Consider the following 26,769-nt stretch of genomic DNA (forward strand, 5'->3'; position numbering starts at 1 on the left):
AAAATGGATCAGTTCAAAAGTTAAAGTTTAATGGATCATTTTAGCAAGCAAAATATTTACAGATGTTACCGATGGAAAATAATAAACTATTCAAATATTTCTTGAAAGATTTTAAAGGAATTCACAAACTAGCAGGAGATATCTTAGTTAACATGATGATGCCCCCTTTCTGGCATTGTAGGTGAGAACATTCATTTAATCCAATTTGAAAACTCTCCAAGGATGCTAACTGGCAGTAACCAATAAAGGAACACTAGAAGTAGAAACATATTTATGTTCCCATTTCTTACAAAGTCAGTGGACAAAAGTCTTTATTATTGCCCCCCCCCTTGTTTTCTGATTTTCTTTTTCTTCTTTTAATAGATTTTATTTTATCTTAGAGCAGTTTTAGATTCACGAAAAACCTTGAGAAGAAGGTACACAGGTTTTTCATATACACTGGTCCTTACACATGCATAGCCTTCACCATTATCAACATCCTCCACGAGAGTGATACATTGGTTACGATTGACGAACCTGCATTGAGGCATTACTGTCACTCAAAGTCCATAATTAACAGTGAGGTTCATTCCTGATGTTGTCTATTGATTTTCTTTCTGCCAAAAATCTAAAAAGAGTTGTCCATATATAGTATCCCCTTTTGACCCATTCACTCTTTACTGGTAATATTTACTGTCAATTAAAATAATATTGGCTGTATTTTTGTTTATAAAACAGATTTTGTGAACAATTATTTTTTAATAGAGGAAAACGTTTTTTAAAAGATTTGTAAATACACTATTTGTATGTAATCACTTCTAACATGCTGCCATTCTCCTTTGGTTATATGTTTTTTTATGTAATTGAGATCATGGTGGTTATATTGTCAGGTAACATATTTATTTTTTCTGTTTAACAATGTAATATGACCATTTTTCATATTATTATATATGCTGTGTCAATAACGGGCTGTGTATTCTGTTCCACTGGGCTGTGTATGCATTACTACTGTATGTCTGTGTACAAAATTTTAATTGTTACAGCTTTAAAATAAGCCATAACATGTGGTTGGATAAGATCAACAAATTGTTTATCTTCCTCTATTTTGGTGTTCTTAAAATCATTTCAACATTGTAATAGTGTCTATTGAGTTCTTTCACATCATTTTTAGATTTATTCCAAGATTCATTTTATGTTTTTTAATTGAAAATGGTATCTACTATTTTTTAACATTTGTTACTGAGAAAAAGAAATTCAATTGATTCTTTAACCTTATATACAGCAACAAGGTTGCACTCATTAATTTTAAAAGATCTTAGTAGACATCATCTGTGAGTAATGATACTTTTTGAATTATCTCTTCTATTCGTTAACCACTTTGCTTTTTTTTAAAAAAAAAATAGCCAATCTTTTAACTCGTTTTTGAACATTTAAATCATTCTTAATAGAGGCTTTCTCTATCTCAAATAATGTTTTTTATAGTCAAGTTGATTTTGTCTGATGTTTATTATATCTGTTCTGGATTTTATCTGGTTGGTGTGTGCTAGTTGTATTTTTTTGCCTGCTATTACACTTTCTATTCTCTTTTATGCCAGTCTTCTGTAAATAGTACCAGATTATTTACGGTCCAGTCTGATGATTTCTATACTCCAATCAAAAATATTAATACATTTGTATTTCTTGTGATTACTAAAACATACCTACATACATATATATGCATAGATATAATCCATTCCACATATATATGTGTGTGTGTAAGGGAATTCGCCTCCTTTCTAAGGAGGAGAATGGCAATATATGATTAATGAAGACCATTAGCACAAAAGAAGATCAGAAAGAAGAAATAAAAAAGAGAATAAAGAAAAAGCAAGAAAAATAGAGAGTTCATAGGAAGAGAATTTATATATATATATATACACACACACACACACATACACTCTCTTTGGATATACACACACACATATATATGTATATGTGCAGTAATCTTCTGAATTTATATATATGTAGGTATGTTTTAGTAATCATAAGATTACTACACATATACATATATAGTGTGTGTATGTATATATATCCAAAGGTGATATATATATATAGCTCCATTCTCTTACTATGAACTCTGTATTTTTCTTGCATTTTCTTTTTTCCCCTTTTTATTTCTTCTTTCTGATCTCCTTTTGTGTTAATAGTCTTTATTAATCATATATTGCCATTCTCCTCCTTGGAAAGAGACACCCTGAATCTCAATATCTTAGTTCAAATATTGAAACTTTTAGTATCCATCCTTTAATTCTTAATTTTAGTTGTATATGTTTTTATTTCTCAGTTTAGCTCTAATTTTTATAGTTTTGACTACTGCTCACTCTCCCTCTTGCAAATTATCTTCTCATGACTTGTTATATATGTGTGTGTGTATATATATGTACACATATACACATATGTATGTGTGTCTGTGTGTTTATATATACATATATATATATATATAGAGAGAGAGAGAGAGAGAGAGTCATATTTCCCTCCAGTTTTTTATATCTTTCTAATTTCTACCAATAATTCTGGTCATATACCTCTAGTACTGCTACTCTCAATTTTATTATTTTATTCTACATATTGTACATTTAATGGCCTTCATTACTATTCTTTTACTTGACCAAAGTCAGTTTATTTTCAGTCCCTTGGGGAATGCCTCAATATTTCTCATACATCAAAGCACTCTATTTTCTGATTCTGGGCCTGGAGCCCCTCAGTGTGTGATACAGTTTCCTGCATTTTTTGCCTGGCATTGAATGTTAGATAGGCAGTCAGAGCCTGTGCTTCCTTTTCACTCAAATCTATCTTTTGGACTCCACCACCAAAAAATGTGCTCTTTCATATATTAACTAGGCTGTCCATGCTATTCAATCCAACCGAAGCTTTCCTGGCAAAAACTGTCTTGGCAGCAATGGACATTTTTTAACTGTGTTTTTTTTCTTTTTTAAACATGTTTCTCTCTTGGTTCCAGTGGCACAACACTTTGATAGTTTACTTTCACCTCCTGGAATATACCACCATGTCTGAGGGCCAACAACTCACTTGCCGTCACAGTCCTGGGCCGGCAGGTGCTGTAGCTCATGCCTTGAAATTCTAGCACTTAGGGAGGCTGAGGGGGGTGGATCACTTGAGCTCAGGAGTTTGAGACCAGCCTGTGCAATATGGTGAAACCCCATCCCTACAGAAAAGAAAAAGAAAAAGAACAAATTAGCAGGGCCTGGCGGTGCATGCCTGTAGTCCCAGCTACTTTGGGGACTCAGGTGGGAGGACCGCCTGAGCCCAAGCAGTCAGGGCTGCAGTGAGCTGAGATCGCGCCACTGCACTCCAGCTTGTGTGACAAAGTGAGATCCTGTCTCAAAAATAAAAAAAATCTTCTGGGCCTTTCCTCCTGGCCATTTCTGTAGAGCTGGCCCAACCAGCAATATCATGGAATTTTAGACTTTTCACCTATTAATAGATTTGGCTGAAGCAACACATCACAAAGAGTCCAAAGCACTATGTATTGTATTCCAGCAGTGAGGGCAAGGTATTTCCCTATGGGGTCAACTGTAACCAATGAGAAGCAGGAGATAGGAAGGAGATTGGCACATAATTTCTCTCTAACTTTTCTCCTATTTACCACTATGAGGCCTGAGTGCACCTTGCAATCTGAGCAGAGATGTTTTCCCTGTGGGCCAAAGAGCACACCTGTGAGCCACCTGTAGAAGTGAGTCAGTTCTGAGTCATCTGTCAAATAGCAGGCAGCAAACTCATGCCTCACGATACAATTGTTTGCATTTTCCTTTATCTCACTTTTTGTTTGTCACACCAATGCCCTAAATTCTCACCCACTTTGATGGTTAATATTGAGGGTCAACTTGATTGGATTGAAGGATGCAAAGTATTGATCCTGGGTGTGCCTGTGAGGGTGTTGCCAAAGGAGATTAACATTTGGTCAGTGAACTGGGAAAGGCAGACCCAGCCTCAATCTGCGTGGGCACCATCTAATCAGCTGCCAGCGCAGCCAGAACAAAAGCAGGCAGAAGAACGTGGAAAGAGTAGACTGGCTTAGCCTCCCAGCCTACATTTTTCTCCCATGCCGGATGCTTCCTGCACTCGAACATCAGACTCCAGGTTCTTCAGCTTTGGGACTCAGACTGGCTTCCTTACTCCTCAGCTTGCAGACGGCCTATTATGGGACTTCACCTTGTGATTGTGTGAGTTAATACTCCTCCTTAATAAATTCCTCTTTATATCTTTATACCTACATCTATCCTATTAGTTCCGTCATTCTAGAGAACCCTAATACACCCCCTAAATAAATTATGAGCCTCTTTATTTTCTTCCATTTCTGTTTTCTAGAGGATAAAAGCTAAGATCTTGTCTTGTTGTAGATCATAATATGATCAAGTATCTAGATATGGTGTCTGGAACATAATAACTACTGTGTTACCTTTTGCTGAATGATTGACTTAATATGTGTTTGGAGGTTAGAGAAATAGGCAAAAAGTTTAAAAAAGCAGCACCTAATATGCCCTTGGATGTTTTTATGAGCTGGCTGCTAACAAGCATGCTAAAATATTGTTTTAGTTAATCTTCATCACAACACTATGAATGTGATTTTTTAAATCTCTGTTTTATGGATGAGAGTTTGGTAGCTTAGAGAGGTTAACGTGACCTACATAAGGCTACACAACTCATGATTGATAGAGTTGGGAATTGTGCACAAGAAATTTCATGTTCTTCTGCTATTTGGTGCTATTTTAGAGGCTTATCTTTATTCCTTATGACTCTGGGTTGGAAATACATGACTGAAAATTTTTCATAGACATTGACACAAAATACTCCCATGGCTTAGAAAAAGTCATTTCTCCCCCTCTGCTGTTCTCTACCACTTAATATGATATATTAAAAGAAGAATCTTTGGAGAAAAGGAGAAATTGCTTGCCATTTACTTACTCTGTGACCTTGGGCAAGTAACTGAGACACCCAGGGCCACTGTTTTCTTAAAGCTAACAAGAAGAAAATAAAAACTACCTTAGGAATTTGTTGCCAACGTTTTAATACACATTATAAATCTTCAATAACATCCTACCCTGTTCCTTTATAATGCATTTCTTGGCTTTCTTGAAATAAAGGAAAGTATAATTTTGCTCAATGTGAAATAGAGTTAGAACAAGTTAGAGTGTAACTTAAAACAGTGAATATTTCAAAGGTTGTAAATGGCTTTCAAATTCACCACAAGATATATTTTGCCCCAGAATGTTTTAATTTATTTAAAATGTATTTGCATTTCCTCAATGCATGTGTTCATTAAAACCAAATTAAGAAATTTTAAAACTACAGTGCTAAGAACTGATTATTCCAAGTTGAGTAAGGCAATTTTTACTTTGTGAAGTTCAAAGACATGTGCTGAGAAGCTCTGCAGTAAAGTGAAGTGTAACAGATCAGGTATAAGTGGGAAGAATTGTGGAAGCACGAAATGAATTTCAAGTTAAGTAGCAAATCTAACCCCGCTCAGAAATGACTTCCTATCTTTCTGTACCTTGTTTTCTTTCATCCTTCAGCACTGGCTTAAAATCTGCTGACTATGAAATATGTCTGCTGCTTGAGAAACATATGCAATGTTGTTTACTCCTATGATCTTGTGTAATATGCATGATTTCTCCCACTTTTTTATCTTGTTTTTGGCATGGTTTTAATGGACAGTGTTGTTTTGCTTCTTTTAAGCCTTGCTGTCTATGTCACGTATGAACAAAAGACATTACAGTTATTTAATTGTGGTTACAAAACATGTATCCCATTCCTTATACTATGTACATTTTCTAGCTCATATTTGTGTCTTCAAAATATATCTGATGAAGAAATAAATGAATGTGTAATTATCCATTTGTATTATTGTGTGTGCATTTCTTTGTTTTTTCTTACATTTACATCATACTGAAAACACTATTTTACTCTGTCATGTATGGAACACATCAGGGGGTTCTTTGCAACAAAATGTGGGTACAAATAACCCAAAATATTTAGTTGATTTTGTTAGTAAAGAATTTTGGTAGACTTTGTAATGCATTAGAATCTGGGAATAAGGTCTTTTAACCTAGAGCAGATACATGATTCCTATCATGCAACTTGGTAACTGCACCCCTTGCAGCTGACAGGGATTGTTTTTGTGGTACTATAACACATCTACTCCCATTCTCTGGCTGGCCTGAGCCAAATTTATTTTAGTCCCATATGAGCCAATGTTTACTCCTGTGAGTTACATCATAGTTGTTACCACCGTGTGTGGTCTCACTCATTCTCTTCCGCAAAACTCCAAGACACAAATAATTTGAAGATCGGTTCTAATTCACCTCCCTCTATTATCAAAGAGTATTTGTAACTATTGTCCACTTTAATTTTTCCCATTTATTCATGTATTCAATCACATACAATGCACTTACCATGTTCTAGGCACTGTACAGTTCCCTGGAGATACAGCAGTTAGTTAACCAGTCAAAAATAATTGCTCTGAAGGAAATTACATCATATAAGGGAAGACAGAAGGTAACTTTATTAGTAGGCGAAATGGTAGTTTGTGCTGTGGTAAAGTATAATTAGAAAGGGTGAATGAGGAGTTTCAGGTTTGGGGAGATGTAATTGTAAATTGGGTGATCAGGGAAAACTTCATAAAGACCATATTGTTTAGTCTCTGTACAATTCACTGTGGCATTTAACTTTTAAAATATATTTTCTCTTAGCTACTGCATAAATTAAATTTAAATATAATCCATTGATCCAGCAGGCATAGATTTTCAAAATTGACCATAAGTAGATGACTTGTACATATAGTCCTTTTTTGGGGAGTAGATTGGTTATTTTTATTTTTGGTTATTAGACTTTATTTTTCAGAGCAGTTTTAAGAGAAAAATTGAACAGAAAGTACAGAGTTTCCCTATATTCTCTCCCTCTGTCATCTCCGGGTTCCCCTATGAACATCTTGCCTTGGTGTGATACATTTGTTACAACTGAAGAACCAGTACTGATACATCATCATTGACTGAATTCTAGGGTTTACATTAATGTTCCACTCTTTTGTTGTATAGTTCTATACATAGTCATTTGTCCATCATTATAGTGTCATACAGAATAGAATGCTACTATACTGTCTTAAAAATCCCTGTACTTTGCCTACTCATTCCTTCCCCTCATCCCAACCATTGATTGGGATGGCAACCACTGATCTTTTTACTCTCCTTTTCATTCTGTCTTTTCCATACATAATATGGTTAGAATCATACAGATTTTCAGACGTGGCTTGTTTCACTTAGCAATACTTACTTAAGATATCCATGTCTTTTTGAGGCTGGATAGCTCTTTTCCTTTTTTTAAAAAAAAAAGACAGAGTTTTCACTCTGTTGCCCAGGCTGGAGTGCTGTGGCATGATTTCGGCTCAGTGCAACCTCCGCCTCCCGGGTTCAAGCCATTCTCCTGCCTTAGCCTCCCAAGTAGCTGGGATTACAGGCGTGAGCCACCACACCTGGCTAATTTTGTATTTTTAGTAGAGATGGGATTGTGCCATGTTAGCCAGGCTGGTCTCAAACACCTGACCTCAAGTGATCCACCTGCCTCGGCCTCCCAGAGTGCTGGGATTACAGGTGTGAGCCACCACGCCCAGCCACTCCTTTCTTTTTATCGTGAGATAATTTTCTATTATATGGCTATAAGCAGTTTGTTTATCCATTCCCCTATGAAAGAACATCTTAGTTACTTTCAATTTGGGGCAATTATGATATAAACTGCTTATAAACAGTTGTGTGCATATTTTTTGTACAGATTTAAGTTTTCAACTCATTGTGGTAAATACAGAAGAGAGTGGACTATGGGCTCATACCTAAGCTATGTTCAATTTTGTAAGAAACTGCCAAAGTGTCTTCCAGAGTGGCTGTACCATTTTAGAGTCCCAGAAATAATGAATGAGAATTTCTACTGCATTTTACAGTCCCAGAAACAATGAATGAGAATTTCTACTGCATTTTACAGTCCCAGAAACAATGAATCAGAATTTCTACTGCATTTTACAGTCCAAGAAACAATGAATCAGAATTTCTACTGCATTTTACAGTCCCAGAAACAATGAATGAGAATTTCTACTGCTCCCTATCCTCACCAGCATTTGGGTTGTCAGTTTCTAGGACTTTAGCCATTTGAATAGATGTGTAGTGGTATCTTGGCATTGTTTTGATTTACAATTCCCTAATGACATATAATGTTGAACACCTTTTCATATGCTTATTTGTCATTTGTATACCTTCTTTTGTTAGGTGTCTGTTCAGATTGTTGCCTACTTTTTAACTTTTCAATTTGTTCAGTTAGGACATTTGTTTTTTGAACTGTTGAGTTTTAGGTTTTAAGAGAGCTTTTTTTGAGGAGGTGGTTATTGTGGATACAAGTCTTTTACTGATATATGCTTTGCAAATAGTTGCTCCTAATCTGTGGCTTACCATGTAGATATCCAGATATTTTAATACCATTTGTTAAAATGTTTTTAATCCATTATTTGCTGCTTTTTCAAAGGTCAGTTGACTGTATTCATTTGAGACTACTTCTATTTCACTATTCTGTTCATTGATCTATTTGTCTATTATTTTGCCAGTATTACACTGTTTGAGTAGTGAGACTTGAAGTTGGGGGATGGCAGTCCTCTGACTTTGTCCTTCTTCAATATTGTGATAGCTATTCTGGGTATTTTTCCTTTCCATAGAAACTTTAGAATTGGTTTGTTGATATCACAAAATAGCTTTCTGTGATTTTGTTTGAGATTGCACTAAACCTATAGATCAAGTTGAGAATAACTGACATCTTAACTACAGCATGTTTTTCTATTCATGAACATGGACTATTTCTCCATTTATTTAGATATTATTTGATTTTATTCATCAGAGTATTATACATTTTCTCATATACACATTGTATATATTTTGTTATATTTATAACTAAGTATCTGACTTTTATGTTGCTAAAGGGTGTTATGTTTATTTCAAACTCCAATTGCTTATTGCTAGCATATAGGAAAGCAATTGACTCTTATATATTAACTTCATATCCTGCAGCCTAAGTTCTAGGAGTTTTTTTTTTTGCTAATTCTTTTGGAAATTTCTACTTTGACAATTATGTTATTTATGAAAAATAATATGTTTATGTCTTCCTCCCAAGCTGTATTTCTTGTTTTAATTGACTTACTGCGTTAGCAAGGACTTCTAGTACAATGATGAATAGAAGCAGTGGCAGGAACATTTTTCCTTCTTCCTGATCTTTGTAGGAAAGATTCTAGTTTCTCACCACTATGATATGAATGTAAGATTTTTGCATATGTTCTTTATCATGTTGAAAAAGTTGCCTTCTATTCTTATTTTACACAGAGTGGTTATCACGAATAGGTGCTGGATTTTGTCAAATGCTTCATCATCTATTGAGATGACTTATAAATTTTCTTTTTTAGCCTATTGATGTTATGGATTATAAAAATTGATTTTTGAATGTAGAATCAGTCTTGCCTTCTTGAAATAAATCCACATTTGTTGCGGCATATAATTATTTTATACACTTTTGGATTTAATTTGCTGCTACTTTCTTAAAGGAGTGTTGTATCTTTGTTCATTATAAATATTGAGCTGCAGTTTTCCTTTCTTGTAATGTATTTGTTCTGCTTTTGGAGTTAGGGTAGTGATGGCTTCAAAGAGTGAATTAGAAAATGTTTTCTGTGCTTCTGTTTTTTACAAAGAGATTGTAAATAATTGACATACTATAATTTATTTTTTAAATGTCTGGCGAATTTACCAGTGAAACCATCTGGGTCTGATGCTTAATAATTTTGAAGATAATTGGTTACTGATTAAATTATAGGTAGGTAGCTATGTAGATAGATAGATGGATAGACGACAGGTGTTTAAGTTTTGATAGATTGTAATTTTTCAACGAACTAGTCCTTTTCATACAAGTGATTAAACTTGTAGCCATAGAGTTGTTTGTAATATTCTTTTATTTTTTTTTTAGTGTTCATGGGATTGGTAGTGTGGCCCTTTTATGTCTTAAGCTGGTAATGTGTCTGTTCTCTGCTTTTCTTAGTCGGGCTAGGAGTTGATCCATTGTATTAATATTTTTGAAAAATCAATTTTTGCTTTCTTTAATTTTCTCTGAGGTTTTCCTGCTTTCAATTTTATTTATATATACTCTGCTTTTTATTCTACCTTCTACTTACATTGTATTTAATTTCCTCTTCTTTGTCTATTTTCCTAAGGGTAGTGATACAAATACTAATTTTACATCTTTTTGTTTTCTAATATATGCATTCAGTGCTATAATTTTTCTTTTATTAACTGATTTTGCTGCATCTAACAAACTTTTGTAGATTCTTTTTCATTTTCATTTAGTTTGAAATATATTTTAATTTATCTTGGAACTTCTTATTTAACCCTGTTTTATTGAAAAGTGTGCTGTTTCAGCTATATTTCTGTTATCAATTTCTAGTTTAATTTCCTAGTGGTGTAAGAGCATACTGTGTATGACATCTATTCTCTTTTTTTGTGAAATATGCATTTATGACCCTGACTGTGGTCTAGTGTTATGAAAGTGTCATATGAAATTGTAACTGTTTTTGAATACTATTACAATTCATGAAGAGTGTCTAAGAACAATGTTGTAAATCATGAAGAGTATCTAAGAAGGTCTTGAGGCCTGTCCCCATAATTGGCACAACACTGAGCTCCTGTTAGTGCTGGTAACTTTGTTTAATTAAAGTGAATAAATTTAAAATGAATAGGTTTGTGAACTTGATGAAATATTCTAAATTAAATAATTAACATAGTATATAGAGAGGTAATATACTACATGAATGTGTTTCTTGTGACTACCAGGTATCATCGGCTTCAGTTGATGTATAATAATTAAGAATAGGAATCTTAATCCCACAGAAAAAGTGGAAACATAGCAAATGAACACATCTCAAAATTATCCTATTTGAGGGCAAAGATAGCTAGAATATGTTTACACAAAATACGAAGTCGTTGTTTGGGGGTTCTGATGGTGCCAGCACTTCTTTAGGCTGGCAGTTCTGCATGCAACAGTTATAGCAATAAAAGCCTTCAGGCCATTGAAATTGTATCCTGGAAGATCTTCAGGCTATATATGGGCCAAGGATAGCAGCTGCCACAGGAAAAAATCATCATGATGATTTATGGTAAGCAATTTGCCCAAGCTCTTACATATCAAATATAGATTGGAATGGCAAGATAGTTTACAAACTAGGTAAGATTGTGATTGTGATTTTTAAACTAAAAGAATTTAGGCATCTTTTCTATTAAATTCCGAGCACTGTCTTTTATAATGCCCATTCTCTTTCCAATTCCATGACTTTACATTTTCCTCTACATATTTTCTTCCGCTTTTCAAATTCCTTTTGATAATGTTGATTTAATATTGGATAATCAAAACAAGGATGAGTGAGCGAAGTTGAAATGCCTTCTATAAAACAATTGGAATCTTTTTGTCACATTTTGTTTTACCTTAAATTTATTGAAACTCATTTTTTAGAATCATACAGTTCTATTTCTCAATGGAAAAGAAAGTGTTCTATAATAAATGCTGAATTAAAGGTAACTTTGTATATTCTGCTTTACCATTTTAATCCTTATTGAACATTCTGTTGACGTTGCATAAATACATTCTTATAATCTTTATACAAAATTTATTGTAACAAATTACATATTTGTAAATAAAATTTTAAAACTTCCCCTAAATTTAAATTGAATAATTTTAATTTCTTGATTTTTTGAGACCAATATTGTGTGTGGTATTTAAATAGAAATCTTTGAAAATACATTCATTAAATATGTTATCTCATTATAAAATATTTTCAATTACTGTTTTAAATAATGAAGAACATTTTATACTTTTCCCTTACTTTCACTATTTTAAAAATTTCATTAAGATGTAAGCAAAATGGTGAAACAGGAGGTACCACATTCATATCTCCCCACAGCAAAAATAATCTGGCAGCCAACCATGGATAAAAGTGTCTTCGTGGGATCTTTGGGATCCAGGTAGGAAAAAGGCATGAATCCAAAGTAGAGCCCAAGACCAACGAGGGTCATTTTGAGAAGGCAGATCCTCACCCGTGACAGGCTCACTGATCAGAGTCCAGGATACAGACCTGGAAAGCGTCCATCTCATTGTGGGCTTAATTACATCCCCTGCTATGAGCATCATCCACCAAGAGACCCTGGAGAAGCCAATCCTGCCAGCTCCTTAGGTATAAAGACTACAGACCTTGGTCCTAGCTGTGGACCCTGAAGCATCTTGTGACCCACCTTCAGCTCCTCTCAGCCTTGATCTGGTACAATCCTGTTCAAACAGGGACGCAGCAGAAGACATACCCATGTATGCCTCAAAGTTGAGGCTGCCAAACTCAGTAGAACTGTGGATCCTGAAGCAGCCCTGTAAACCATCGCCAGCCACTCTATTTTACAGTCCCACCTACCCAGGGCCCAGGGGAAAGAGATACCAATCCTTGTCCCCAGAGGCAGGACTGTTTACTTTGATCTAACCACAGATCTTAACAGGGCCCTGTGACTCACTTTTGATGTCATCGCTGAAACAAATCATTGCCACGGTTAATGTCCAGGAGCTTTTTCCCTATGTTTTCTTCTAGAAATTTTATGGTTCCAGGTCTTAAATTTAAGTAACTCCCCCTCCCATCTATGGTCTGAGAGTTGTCCTGTCTACCTAGGGACCCAACAAGAGACACGCCTGGCCATGCCCCAGGAGGCAGGCCCACTGACCTTGGCTCTATTGCCAGCCCTACTGATCAAGGTCCTGGAGACAGTCTAGTCTGCCTAGAGATCAGATGGGATCCCTGCCTGCCTGAACCCCTGGTAATAGGCCTGTGGATATAACAGCCTCAATGTCACTAAGCTCCAGCCCCACAATCCCAGAAGCAAGCACATAATCTCAGAGACCTGAGAGCAGTAGGTCTTTAACTGCCAAAAGAAATCTGTAAAGACTGGAAGAGGTGTTTGATCCTTCAAATAAACAGACACCAATGCAATAATACACAAATTATGAAGAATCAAGCAAACATGACGTTACCAAGGACACCAATAAAGCTCTAATGATACACACACACACACAGAGAGAGAGAGAGAGAGAGAAGAGAGGGAGAGATTTTGGCATTCCTGGAAAATAATTCCAAATAATCCTCTTAAGGAAATGCAGTGAGATGCAACAGAACACAGATAAAAAAGCTAAACAATTTTTAAATGCATAAACAAAATTATAAGTTTAAAAAGAAATAGAAAAAATAAAAAAGGACCAGGCAGAATCCTGAGCTAAAGAGTACAGTGACAGGACTGAAAATTTTAATAGACAGTTGCAATAGCAGACAGTCACTCAGAAGAAAGAATCATCAAACTTGAAGTCAGGTCATTTGAAATTAGCCAGTTGGCAGATAAAAGAAAGTGAAGAAATATACCAGATCTAAAATTAGTATGGAGCTACAAAAGACCCTGAAGAACCAAAGCAATCTTGAGTAAGAAGAACAAAGCTGGAGTCATCACACTTACTGATTTCAAACTACATTACAAGCCTTTAGTAATCAAAACAGTATGGTACTGGCATAAAAACAGATACACAGGACAATGGAACACAATAGAGAGCTCGGAAATAAACTCATGCATACACAACCAATTTCTGAGAATCTACAACGATCTTTGAGAAGAGCTCTGAAAGTACCCGAGGAGGAAAGTTTCATCTCTTCAATAAATGGTGTTTGGAAAACTAGATAGCCACATACAAAATGATGAAACTGGGTCCTTTTATCATATATAAGTTAACCCAAATGGATTACAGACTTAAAAGTAAGATCTGAAATGGTTAAACTCCTAGAAGAAAACATAGAGAAAAAGCTCCTTGACATTGGTCTTGGAAATGATTTTTTGGATACGGCATCAAAAGCACTGGTTAAACAAAACAAAACAAAAATAAACAAGTGGGACTCCATCAAACTAAAAACTTACTGCAGAGCAAAGAAAACAATCAACAAAATGAAAAGGCAATCTCAGACTGGGAAAAATATATGCAAACCACAGATACAATAAGGGATAATATCCAAAATATTTAAAGAACTAAATTCAATAGCATAAAATAAATAAATAACCTAATTAAGAATGGGCAAAGGACCTGAACAGATATTTCCCAAAAGAAGACATACAAACGGCCAACAGGTATAGGGGAAGGTGCTTCAAATCAACCATCACCGGCGAAATATAAACTAAAACTATAAGTTATTACCTCACATCTGTTAGAATGGTGGTTATCACAAAGACAGGATAACAAAAGTTGATTAGGGTAAGGAGAAAAGAAAACTCCTGTACACTGTTGGTAGGAATTGTATTTTGGTACAGCCATTATGCAAAACAGTGTGGGAATTCCACAAAAAATTCAAAATAGATCTATCATATGATCCAGTATTCCATTTCTGGGTATATAACCAAAACAACTGAAAATAGAATCATGAAGAATTATTTGTACGCTCATGTTCATTGTAGCAGTATTCCTAATACCCAAGCTATGGAAATAACACAAACGTCCATCAACAGATAAATAGATAAAGAAAATGTAATAAAGATTATCTGTGTGTATATATACATGCAATGGAATATTATTCAGACTTAAAAGGAAGTAAATCATGTCATTTTCAATAACATGGATGAACCTAGATTGTGCTAGTGAAATAAGACAAAGAAAGACCAATATTGTATACTACACTTATCAGTGGAATCTAAAGAAGTCAAACTCAGAATGAAAACTATCGCAAGTACAGAAAACAAAACACCGCATGTTCTCACTCATAGGTGGGATTTGAACAATGAGAACACTTGGACACAGAGCAGGGAACATCACACACCAGGGCCTGTCGTGGGGTGGGGCGAGGGGGGAGGGATAGCATTAGGAGATATACCTAATGTAAATGACAAGTTAATGGGTGCAGCAAACCAACATGGCACATGTCTACATATGTAACAAACCTGCACGTTGTGCACGTGTACCCTAGAACTTAAAGTATAATAAATTAATTAATTAATTTTAAAAAAGGAAGTCAAACTCATGGAAATAGAGAACAGAACGATGGTTGCCAGGGGCTGGGTTTGTGAGTGGGGTGGATGGGGAGATGTTGGTCAAAAGTTATCAACTTTCGGTTACAAGGTAAGTTCTGGCAATCTAACTTACAGCATGGTGACTGTAATTAGTAACAATGTATCATATACTTGAATTTTGAGTCTTAAGTAGATCTTAAGTGTTCTCATCACTCACACATATAAATGATAATTATGTGAAGTGATGAATGTGTTAATTAGCTTGATTATAGTCCTCATTTTAAAATGTATGTTTATATACATATAAAGTGTATATTATATACTATAACATATATATCTCAAATCATCACATTTTATACTTTAAATATACCTTTGTCAGTTATACCTCAATAAAATCAGAAAACATCATTATTCTATAAAATCCATAGAACTGTAAAATACCAAATACATCTATTTTCACCTTTTTTCATATTTGATACACTTACCAATCATATTCTTATAATATTAGGTGTATTATTAACATTTTTGTGAAGTTGTTTAAGGTTGGAATACATAGAAAGTAATTCAGCCAATATCAAGGAATTGATTTTGAAATATCTTTAAGATCCATTATACATTTTGTCGGATGTAGTTTAAGTAACATTTTCGCATTCAATAAAATTTACCTATATTCAACCTTTTATTTATCAATGAAAATATTCAGCATTAGAAGTACTTTGACATAAGTAACACATGCTGAATCAGTTTATTCTGAATGTAAATTCTTTGTAAGTATGGGTAGAGACATCACATTAAAAGGAAAAAAGCTTATGTTTTCTACTCTATTAAAAAGAAATCTGGTCTATTAGATTGTTTTGCTGAGTAATAAAATATTCTCAGCATAGTTATCATTGCAATGCTGTTCCCAGAAGCTCTTCAAAATCTTAGGCAAAACAGATTTATAAAGGTGGCTTTTAAGATAAGTCAGCATTTTTTATTTAACTATGACTCAAGTTATCAACACAGCCTGGGCACACAGTTTTACTCTTTGGCATTTATTTAGATCCTTCAAATCACTTACAGTGCTTGTTTTAATCCATACACTTCTTTGGTCCTAAACATTTGTATTAAAATACAAACAGCTAGAGGATTCATAAAATGTACCGTGAAAAGCAGAAAACCAATTCTGAGATAAGAAGAGTTTCTCAATTTAAATATGCTATACAATTTTAGTTAAAATTCTGTCTTTGTGAGTCACTGTGAAAAATCAGCCATAAAAACAAATTTTCCCTTTTACTTCAGATGTGTTTATGTAAAATATTTTAATAAGGAAAAATAATATCTTTGTAGGTTTACTGATATACTTTCAAACCATCACAAAATGAAAAAGAAAAAGTTCAGAATTTTAATCGCAACTGTAAAATGAAGAAAGCTTTAATAATGCAAACTGAATTATTATTTACCAATGAATTCTGTCAGGTTATTTCATCAACCTCTCTACTCACATTTGATGAAAAGACTGCATTTTAGAAACTGACAAAACTACTTGGAATAGTTTGACAGCATTTGGGTTATTTGAACAAAGAAAGATTAAATAATGTATTACCTGAGCTCCTATTGAGGATAATTAGTGTTTTCATTAAAAACTAAAGTAACAAAGAAAGTGAAATTTTACGTTATTTTCTGTCATATTCTTATAAGGAAATAAAAGTTCATTTCAGCTGGTGACTTGGCTCAGACACATAGCACTGTCATTGCTGTGTGTCCATCAACTATGAATAAAAATGCAATGAAGGATTTTCTAGTGGCATTTTAAAGCAAATATTCAAACAGTCCTTTTCTTGGATTGAAGATAATTTCTCCATAAACCTACAAATAAAGAGAATATAAAATTTTTAAAATGTGATTTTTGTCTCCAATACGTTTTCTCACAGCGTAATATTAGTGATGACTATTTCTTGTCTTTCCGCTAACAAGAGTTTGCAGAACTGGATGTTAGTATTTTGAAATATTCAAACTTTCTTCTTTGAAATGCACTAATGCAGTGCACTAATGCATTTCAAAGAAGAATGTTTGAATATTTTATATATGTATTCATATATATATATGAAACTCACTATTACTGCAAGACAATTACTCTTTCATTCTCTACTTTTCACAACTCTATACATATACATCATCTTTAAGAAATTATAGCATTAAGTCTGATGTATACACTGTTTCAAGCTGTGCACTGGCCAAATACACTGAGTGACACATAAGAGCTTAAATCCAACTTGTGTTCTTCACTAAGTAATGAAAAGAGGGATGGGGCTGTTTGCACCTGCAAGAAGGGAAATGTATTTTAATTTATATGAGGTTCCATATGGGCTACTCATGTACAAGTACAATATCATACATACTTTTAAAACTAATAGACTGCAAACCACATATGAAATTTCCTTTATTTTCAAGTTTATATTTACATTCAAATTGAAGACTTGATTCTGCCTTTGATTACATTTGAATTTTCAGCTCTTGGACCCATAGTAAAAAACTGAAATTGCATAAGAATATAACTAGTGCTTTACCAGTTTTAAAAGATCGCCATATTCTGAACCCACTGGGAAAGAACCACTTCCCAGAGCTTCCCAATTATGTGCCTATGGATCTGAACACCTCTATTTAACCTAAGAACTCATAGACTTTTCCATAATAAAGCTACAAAGGGATCAATTCATAGCTCAATAGGGTGCTTATAGGATCCTGCTGAAGCTAAGAGTGGTGTATATTCTGATTATGTTATTCTACTCTAAATAACAACCTGGCTAAAAGATCAGGAAAAAAATTTATTTTTTTTAAATTTAAATTTCTAAATTAAACTTACATTTAAATTTTTATTTGTATGTTTCTAGAAACACCCTAACTTTATTTAGCGCACTCCGTTCACACTGGAATTTTTTTTCTACGTGCGTTTTTTATTGTTTGGTTAATTAATTGACAAATTAATATTGTATATATTTATGGTGGGCAATGTAAAACTTTGATATATATATGCGTTGTAGAATAATTGTCGAGCTAGTTAACATATTCATCACCTCACATATAGATAATTTGGGGGGAGGGTAAAATGATTAAAAACTCTACTCTCAGCAATTTTCAAGTATACGATACATTATTGTTAACTGTAGTCACCACACTGTTAAATAAATTTCCCATACTTATGCCTCCTAACTGAAACTATGCACCCTTTCACAGCATCATCTCCTATTTCCATCCTCAACCCCCAGCTCCTGATAACCACCATTCTACTTTTTACTTCTCTGAGTTTGAATATTTCCAATTCCACAAAAAAGTGAGGTCATGCAATATTTATCTTTCTGTGCTTGGCTTATCTCCCTTAGCATCATGTCCTCTAGGTTCATTCACATTGTCACAAATGAGAGGATTTTCTTCTTTTAGACTGAACACTATTGTGTCGTGTATATATGCCACATTTCTTTTGTCTTTTCATCTGCTGATGGACACTTATTCCATATGTTGGTTGTTATGAATGATGCTGAAATGAGCATGGGAAATGTCCCCAAAAGTCCGTGTGTCAGTACCCTTTTTATTTAAAATTACTCCATTTCCATGTGTGTTTTCAAAAAGCAATACCAAGGGGCACACTTTTCAAAATGCAGCATTTGCTTTTTGTTTCATTTCCTAAACTTGAAATTTTTTAAATTATAGTGTTTATATTTTAGGATTTTCTATAACTATTCATTGACACAATGTGGGATTTTGCTATTTATACTACTTTGTAGATTTGACAAATCTCCTTCCCATTCTTAGTGAACAACAACAAAAATATATAGTGGAGAGCTGTAAGTCTTGCATTACATTTTCTTTTTTTTCTTAAATATAATTTTTAAAAATTCAATACAATTAAAATTTTGAGATTTTTTTGAAATTTTGAGAATGTTGTAATTTTTGTGATCTAATGATTTCTTCTCAGCAAGAACATCATATAGTACAGTTCCAAAGATTTTGAACTTCATCATTCTCTTTTTTTAAAAAAAAGTTTTTAATGGCATATTTGATATGCATTTAATGTGTATAATGCATATTTTAAAAATTATGTAGCTGTTATTACTCTAGGATGGGAAACTCTCAGATATTATGTGAATTTATGTTTTTAAACGCTGAAACCCTTAAAAGTATTTCAGATGTTACAGTGTTCTTATTAAAACTGTCATACGATGTCATAGAGAAAAACAATGAGGCATTTTTTCTTTATCTTCTTCCTCTTAATAGTTTAGTAATCAAGACAAACTGATGCATCTTTGTGAGCCTCCATTCCACTGACGTAAAACACAAAAAAAACACAGTTATTGTAAAGGTTTAATGAAGTACTCTCTGTAAATATAGTTTATACATGGAAAAGAACTATAAAAATGGAAATTATACACACATATGTGCATGTATGAACACACTTATATGTTATAGATATATGCATATATACTCACTAAATTAGTGACAGTTTAGAAACTTACTTGTGTGCAAAATTCAACAAAACGTCAGAATATTATTGTTTTTGTTTAAAGCCATTTGAAAACCTTCAAAACAAAGAAGAGCTGCAAAGTATTTTTCAGATTTTGATATGTGAGGAATTTGACTTAGTTTTTCCGGACAGATGCTGAAAACATTGAAAATATATTAAGACTTCTCCTAACTATCTAATCAGAGACTGAGAATAAGTAAAGAGAATTTTGATTTTGATCCCATATAATTTGTTGCACATTTCAGAAAGTCCTGGAAAATGCAAATAATATGTATATATTTTTAAAGCGTTTTCTTTAGTTAAAGAAAAATGGTTTCCTTCTGTGATTATGAGACTTATATGTTAATTCTTACACAGGTCAAAGCCGTAAACCATGGTCTTATCCATAATGTAGGAAACAATGATTAGATTACAAAGTATCACCAAAGGATGCATGGTTATGAATTTCCATTTAGGAAAAGAAAGCATTACAGTACTCATGTTAATAGTTCTTTTTACCTTTAATCTATTCTGTTATCCTCATCATCATATCTCATGTACTCAACAAAAGTGAAATGGAATGAAAAGTCCTTTGCTTTCTTAATGCTGGCCTAAAAGCCCTAACACTTAGATTTCTAATACAATTTAAATATGTATACAAGTGTCTTTGTTACATTTTTTAATATATGATACATGACCATCCATTTATTGATGTGACAACTGTGTCTGAAACATTTAGTTTGCTGAAAAAAATTCTACTAAAAAAGTATCTTAAATAGCATTGAGTCTATTGTTGTATCAAATAACATTCCATGTATTAGTAACTAAGAGCCAGAATCACAGCTCTGCGGCATTAAGGATCCAGAGTCCTTTTTCTGTTTATCTTTGGTATCTGTGGGTTTTGTCTTTTTTAAAATTATGTTCATAAAGACTCTTCACCGGTGTACATTCCTGCCAACAGGAATGGAATAAAGAGAAAAAATAATGTTTTTTTTTTTTTTTTTAAAAAAGGTCAGAAAACATAATTGCCTATACCACCTCCACTTCGTCCTGCTAGCCATATCCATAATCTACTGTCAGGACAGTCTTTACGTGAATATTCATATGTCCAGCCCCAGCTAGCAACTCTATTGCCATAGAAGAATGCGCCAAAAATGGAAAATAACTTGCCATCTCTGTCAAAGTGTTGAGCACAATCTAAAATCTAGGGTTGCGCTGAATTTCTGATAGTCTTTTAGTGTTGATTGTTATACTACAGTCTCAATAAAAATGGAATCTATGTGTTTTCATGCCCAGAATTGTTGTATGCATATACATTGAAAGAAAAATGAATTTACAGTGACCCTACTTTGCTTCAGCTGTTTTCATTCAAACAACTATGTTTGTGTGTATATATATAAAATATATAATATATAATTATATAATATATATTATATAATTATATAATATATATAATATATAATATAATTATATATAATAATATAATATATAGTATATAATTACATATAATAATATAATATATTTACATATAATATATAATATATATAATATGTATATATAATTATATTATATATTATATATAACATATATAATGGAATATATTATATATATGTGTGTATATGTAGCATTCAATATGTACATATGCAGATATAAAAAATTTATCCATATGATGCATAATTAATGACTCAAATTTAAACAAAACTTGCATGTGAGATATCTAGTATCATTAAAAGTGATTCAGAATAAGCAGAACTCTTAGAAAGATCAAGTTGCTCTTCTCTATCACAAAATATGTATCTACCACAAAATATTTAATCATGTTAAGGGCTAATAAAAGCGGACTCTTCTTGTATCCATTCTCGGCCATTGCAGAATTTTAACATATATATTTTTAAACTTTACTTTTTGTACTTTATTCCTGGTAATCTGATACCTCTTTTCAAAAAGATGTATTGATCCCATAGGGAAGTTTGTTGCTTTAGGAAGGATGCTCCAAAAAGTAGAAGGAAGCAAAAAGATCTCTTCAGGGAGACCTGACAAAATCATTTAGGTAATATTTGTGTTATTGGACACTTCTAGTAGCATCTCTAATATACTATATACATGAATTCAATAGCAAACAGAAATGAAGCATATCAAATAAGGAGAAGAAAATCATATTAGGACAATGATGAGTGCTAATCTTTAGTTGTATTTTCAAAGTTTCTAACATTTACAAATGAAATTATATGAGTTGACATTACTAAGAATTAAAATAGTGGATCATGAGGTGACTAAAATAAATACAGCTGTTTCATTGCATTTTATTCTTCTTAATTTTGCTCCTGACTGGTTCCCATGAAATGCTAGATGATTAACAAAATATTTAGATAGTTGAAGGAAGATATCACTTAAAAACATTCTACACAAGATTGCCGACCATTTCAAAAGGACAAAACAGTGGAGAACGTAACACATACATTAATTGAAATGATTTTCGTGTGTGAGAATGGGAGCATACTAAAGAAATAAAACAGATCTTGGCAGAATTTCCACTTATGTTACTCTCTGTCTTTACTCCTATATAAATAAGAAAGATTGTAAAGAAACAAAAAAACCTCTTGAACCGTCTGAAATCATGCCAATTTTTTTAGAACACTAATGAATCTTGGAAATCTTATCATTCAAAATATAGCTGTACTACTTAGCAGATCATCAATAGACATTTTTTTTTCTCTCTGTATTCTGAGGCCACACAGGCTTTCTCCTTTTTGTTTTCCTTTCAATGTAAACTCTACATAACACTTTCTCTACAAAACCCTTCCTTTCTGTTGAGGTTAATATGGCTTGTGTGTGGCTTAGGGTAGATATCATATTGCCTTGGGGTGCTCCACCATCTCACACTGTTAACTCCAATTCCCCATGTTGTTTGGTCAGATACTATGAGTTGGCTCATTAAGAATGCACTTTCAATTCCTTTCTCAGTATCTTTTCGCTATCATAGAGGTTTAGAAGTGAAAAACATAATTTCTTTCTTTTAATAAGGGTCTCCATGTCACGTATTTCTGCCAAATGAAACACAGTGTAAAATCTAACAAGGTTTTTTGAGAAAAACTTGTTGTTTGAAAAAGGCATCTATGTTGAATTTTATGAGTCAACTTGACGGGGCTGAGGGACGCCCAGATAGCTGCTAAAACATTACTTCTGAGTGTCTCTGTGAAGGTGTTTCTAAAAGAGATGGACATTTGGGTTGGCAGACTGAATAAAAAAGATGACTCTTCCTAGTGTGGATGAGCATTATCCAATTGGTTGAGGGCTGGAATAGAACAAAAAGGCAGAGGAAGGCTGAATTCACTCTCACTTTCTGAGTTGGAACATCATCTTCTGCCCTCAGACATTGAAGCTCCTGGTTCTTGGCCCTTTAGATACTAGGATTTACACCAGTATCCCCTACCCAATTTCCAACTTTCAGGCCTTCAGCCTGGGAATTATACCACAAGCTCTCCTGGTTCTCAGGCCTTTGGACTGAATTACCACGCCGGCTTTCCTGGTTCCCCAGCTTACGTACTTCTCAGCCTCCAAGGTTATGTAAGTCAATTACTGTAGTAAATCATATGTATGAATTCATAGAATGAGACATATTTATAGGTCCTTTTGGTTCTGTTTCTGTGGAGAACTTAATACAATATCACTACTTCCTAATTTTTCTTCGTCTTGCCTGAAATGCGAACACAATGACAGAGGAAGAGCAACTGAAGATATTTCTAAGACATACATTCTCTCCGTTTGAGTCAAGAGTTCTCCATAATGCAGTCATTTATGGCTATGGTTTAGGCTGACATACTACATATGACGTCTTAACTAAACGCTGGTCAGAAAAGGAAACGTTATGAGTAGAGAAGAAATGATGAGTAATACTAATAAGGCTCAAAGTCTATGATCACATTTCTTTGATCTCTGTGAATACTGTTGATAGTTTATTAATTTACAAATGATAAACATATTTTATCCATCAAGTAAGACTGCAAATGTTATTGGGAAAAAGTTTCATTTTTAAAGAGAAAGTATGACAAAATAAAAAAATAAATTTATGAGAAAATTAAATATTTTATATTCCAATGTAAACGTTAAGTATCACAAAGCATTAATCTTGCAGGTGCAAAAAGAAAAGTCATCACAATGTTAATACATTAAAATTTTTTGGACAAATGTAATTTATTAGATTCTAAAAAAAATAATTCTTTCATGTATTTAAAATTTACTAAGAACTGACAATAACCCATTCACTGTGCTCATTGACTTGGTCCTTGCCTTGAAGGAGTTCAATTTCTTAAAAGAAACACAAAATATATTATGTAAGTATTTTACTAATATTATGGTTACTCATTGTAAAGCAATTCAGTCTATCTGCATTTCAAAAAAATTTTCCCCCAAAATTATACTGGCTAGTACTGGCTTCCTAAGATGTTAAGAATTCTCAGACACAGAATTATCAGGGGAGAGAGGGTGAGCAAAAGCATTCAGGCAAACGCAATAACATGAACAAGGCTTAGTGACCTGAAGTTACTCCATGTGTTAAAAACTGATATTGAATATATACAACTCCATAGCTAAAAGTTAGGGGCATGGCCAAAGACGAACTTGGAAAATTATGTCAGTGCTGGATTGTGGAAGTATTTGAAGATCATGCTGAAGGGTTTAATTAAGTCTTTTACTGCTGGCAGTGGGGAGCATTAGAGACTAAAAATTGCAAGAGACATAAATATATCGAAGCTTTTGGAAAGGCACTATAGTAGTCAGTTGCTTATGTGCTCTCAGATCCACTTACTGCCCCAGCCCAGTCCTGCTTGGCATAGCATTTGGAGTGGCACACATTTCCCAGTTTCCCTTGCCTATTTATTGCCTTCTGGGGAGGGTCAACCAATAGAAGGCACAAAATAAGATTCAGAGATAGAAGGACATTTGAAAGTTGGGTGTTTCTCACACATTTCTCTCTGACAGTCTCTGGCAGAAGCTGCATCTTCTCTACATCTCCAGCTCCCATACAACCACACCATGTTTCCATTGTCCCAGCTCCCTTTAGGCTGATTTGCTACAATCCCACATGCTCTAGGAAACCCCAAAGTTGTTATCACCACATTTTCCTATGTTTATTCAGTCCTATGAGTGGTAGTAACCTCCTGTATTTGTTGGAATTGAAGTTTCTTCATTTTTGCATTTTCTTCTTATGAAAATTAGGAATTTATTTTCCATATTAAATTCTCTCTATTGAATTACAAGGCTTGAATTTGCATACCTAGTTGTACTCTGGCAAGCAGAAAATTAAGACAGCTTTGAAAAAAAATAGATTTAAAAGTATTTTTCATCTCTTTATATGCTTTTGAATGAGCAGTGTAATAAGCAACTTCATATATTAAGTTGTCATCATGAGAATGACCTCAAAGTTGAACTGGACCATTAACTGGACCAAAGTTGTTTTTATTTTTGTTGTTTTTTTTTAAAAAAAAAAAAGAAGAATTTTTCTTTTTTGTTTTGCCAATCTCTCCATTAAAGCCTCTGCACAGCTTAACTTATGATTTTAATATTACCTGGTGCTCTTTGAAAATGTCAATACAAACAACCAAAATAGGGCTATCTTATTTTCCTGTTTTCTTCTTTGTATGTCTTTCTTTTTCACATCAATCTTCTTTTTAAAGACATTAAAAATTTAATGGCTCAATGGTTAAAACAGACAAGTACTTCAAGCTTACCTGGCTTCATTTTCAAGACAAAAATGTTTGTCCCAGCTGCTATGCCGGTGTAACATACACACATCAAGAGTAACAACATACTGTGTTTAACTTTTAAGTCGTTGTTGTCACCACTATATTTATAACGTGAATTTAGTAACTTTACCACAGAGATAGCAGGTGAGGTTGATAGAAAACAGGAAGGAAGTGATTTGTCCTAAGTTAGATAATACAATTTATTTAAAAATAGCAGTTGTAATCATTTTATTTAACTTTTAACAAATAAAATAGAAGCTCATTCATAAACATTTCAGATATACAAAAGCATTAATATTTAATCTTATCTTTGAAATATCATATTTGACTTCTCTGGAATTCAGTATTTTTTAGATAAATTGGGAGATGAACCTTATACTTAGAAATACTTTAAAGGTCTTTAGAAATAAAAATGGTTCTGTTCTTAGTCAATAACATATCTCCCTTTATATTATGTAAATGAAGAAGTTTCAGTGTAAGACCAATGTAAAGTTTGGTTGGATAGATAGGTGGGTAAATAAGTACATTTATCTTCATTAAACTTTCTCTAATTGTTTAAGGTAAAAGTATATTTTTAAAAGCATTCTAACAATTTATTTTATTTCTAAAACAATACTAATCCTGGAGCACATAATAGAACATTGTAAATTTTAATAAGATGTCCTTCAGATTTCTGAGTTTGTCAGTTAAGTTGAAGACTCCCTTTGAAAAAAATACTTAAATGTTCCAAATATTCCCAAACATTTCCTCAATGCATATCATCAAAAATAGCTACAATGTTTGGTTGGATAGTGTCTCAAGCCCATGACTTCTCATTGAAACTCTGATGGTTATACGTGGTTATGGTAGTGTTGACTCAACCTCAGAGCTACTTACATTTTAAGTTTTACCTTTTTCAATAATAATAATGGAATAATGTTGATATATAATCACCATGCTCCACGTTTCATGGTTTAGCAAAATACATGGACAGAGAAAAAGTAAAGTTTGGCCAATATAACTTGGCTATAAAAGTCAGGCAGAGGTCCCTGTTTTCAGTAATCTAAGTAAATGGTCCACCAATAAAATACAAAAACTGAACTGACATACTTTAAATCACTACAATACTCAATAAACATAAAGACTCACTATAAATTGTTATGCATATATTTGTATTTGTATCTATTGTTTTCACACAAGTGGGTGTGTGCAATTTACAGAACGTTTAGTTTCCCTTTCCAAATGAGTTTACTCTCTTTGCATTTTAAATGGAAAATACAAGCAGACTGAGTTCTTTTACCTTCCATGTAGACTATAAAGACATGCTGTTTCCTTTATTCCATCTACAGTAGTCCGTCCTGTTTTCAAACACTTTTTAACAAAAAGAAGTATCAGCATTAAGTCATTCATTATTTCCAATATTAGTAATATTCATAGATTATTTCAA

The sequence above is a fragment of the Pan paniscus genome, chromosome 22 (assembly GCF_029289425.2).
Source record: "Pan paniscus chromosome 22, NHGRI_mPanPan1-v2.0_pri, whole genome shotgun sequence".
Taxonomy (NCBI): Eukaryota; Metazoa; Chordata; class Mammalia; order Primates; family Hominidae; genus Pan; species Pan paniscus.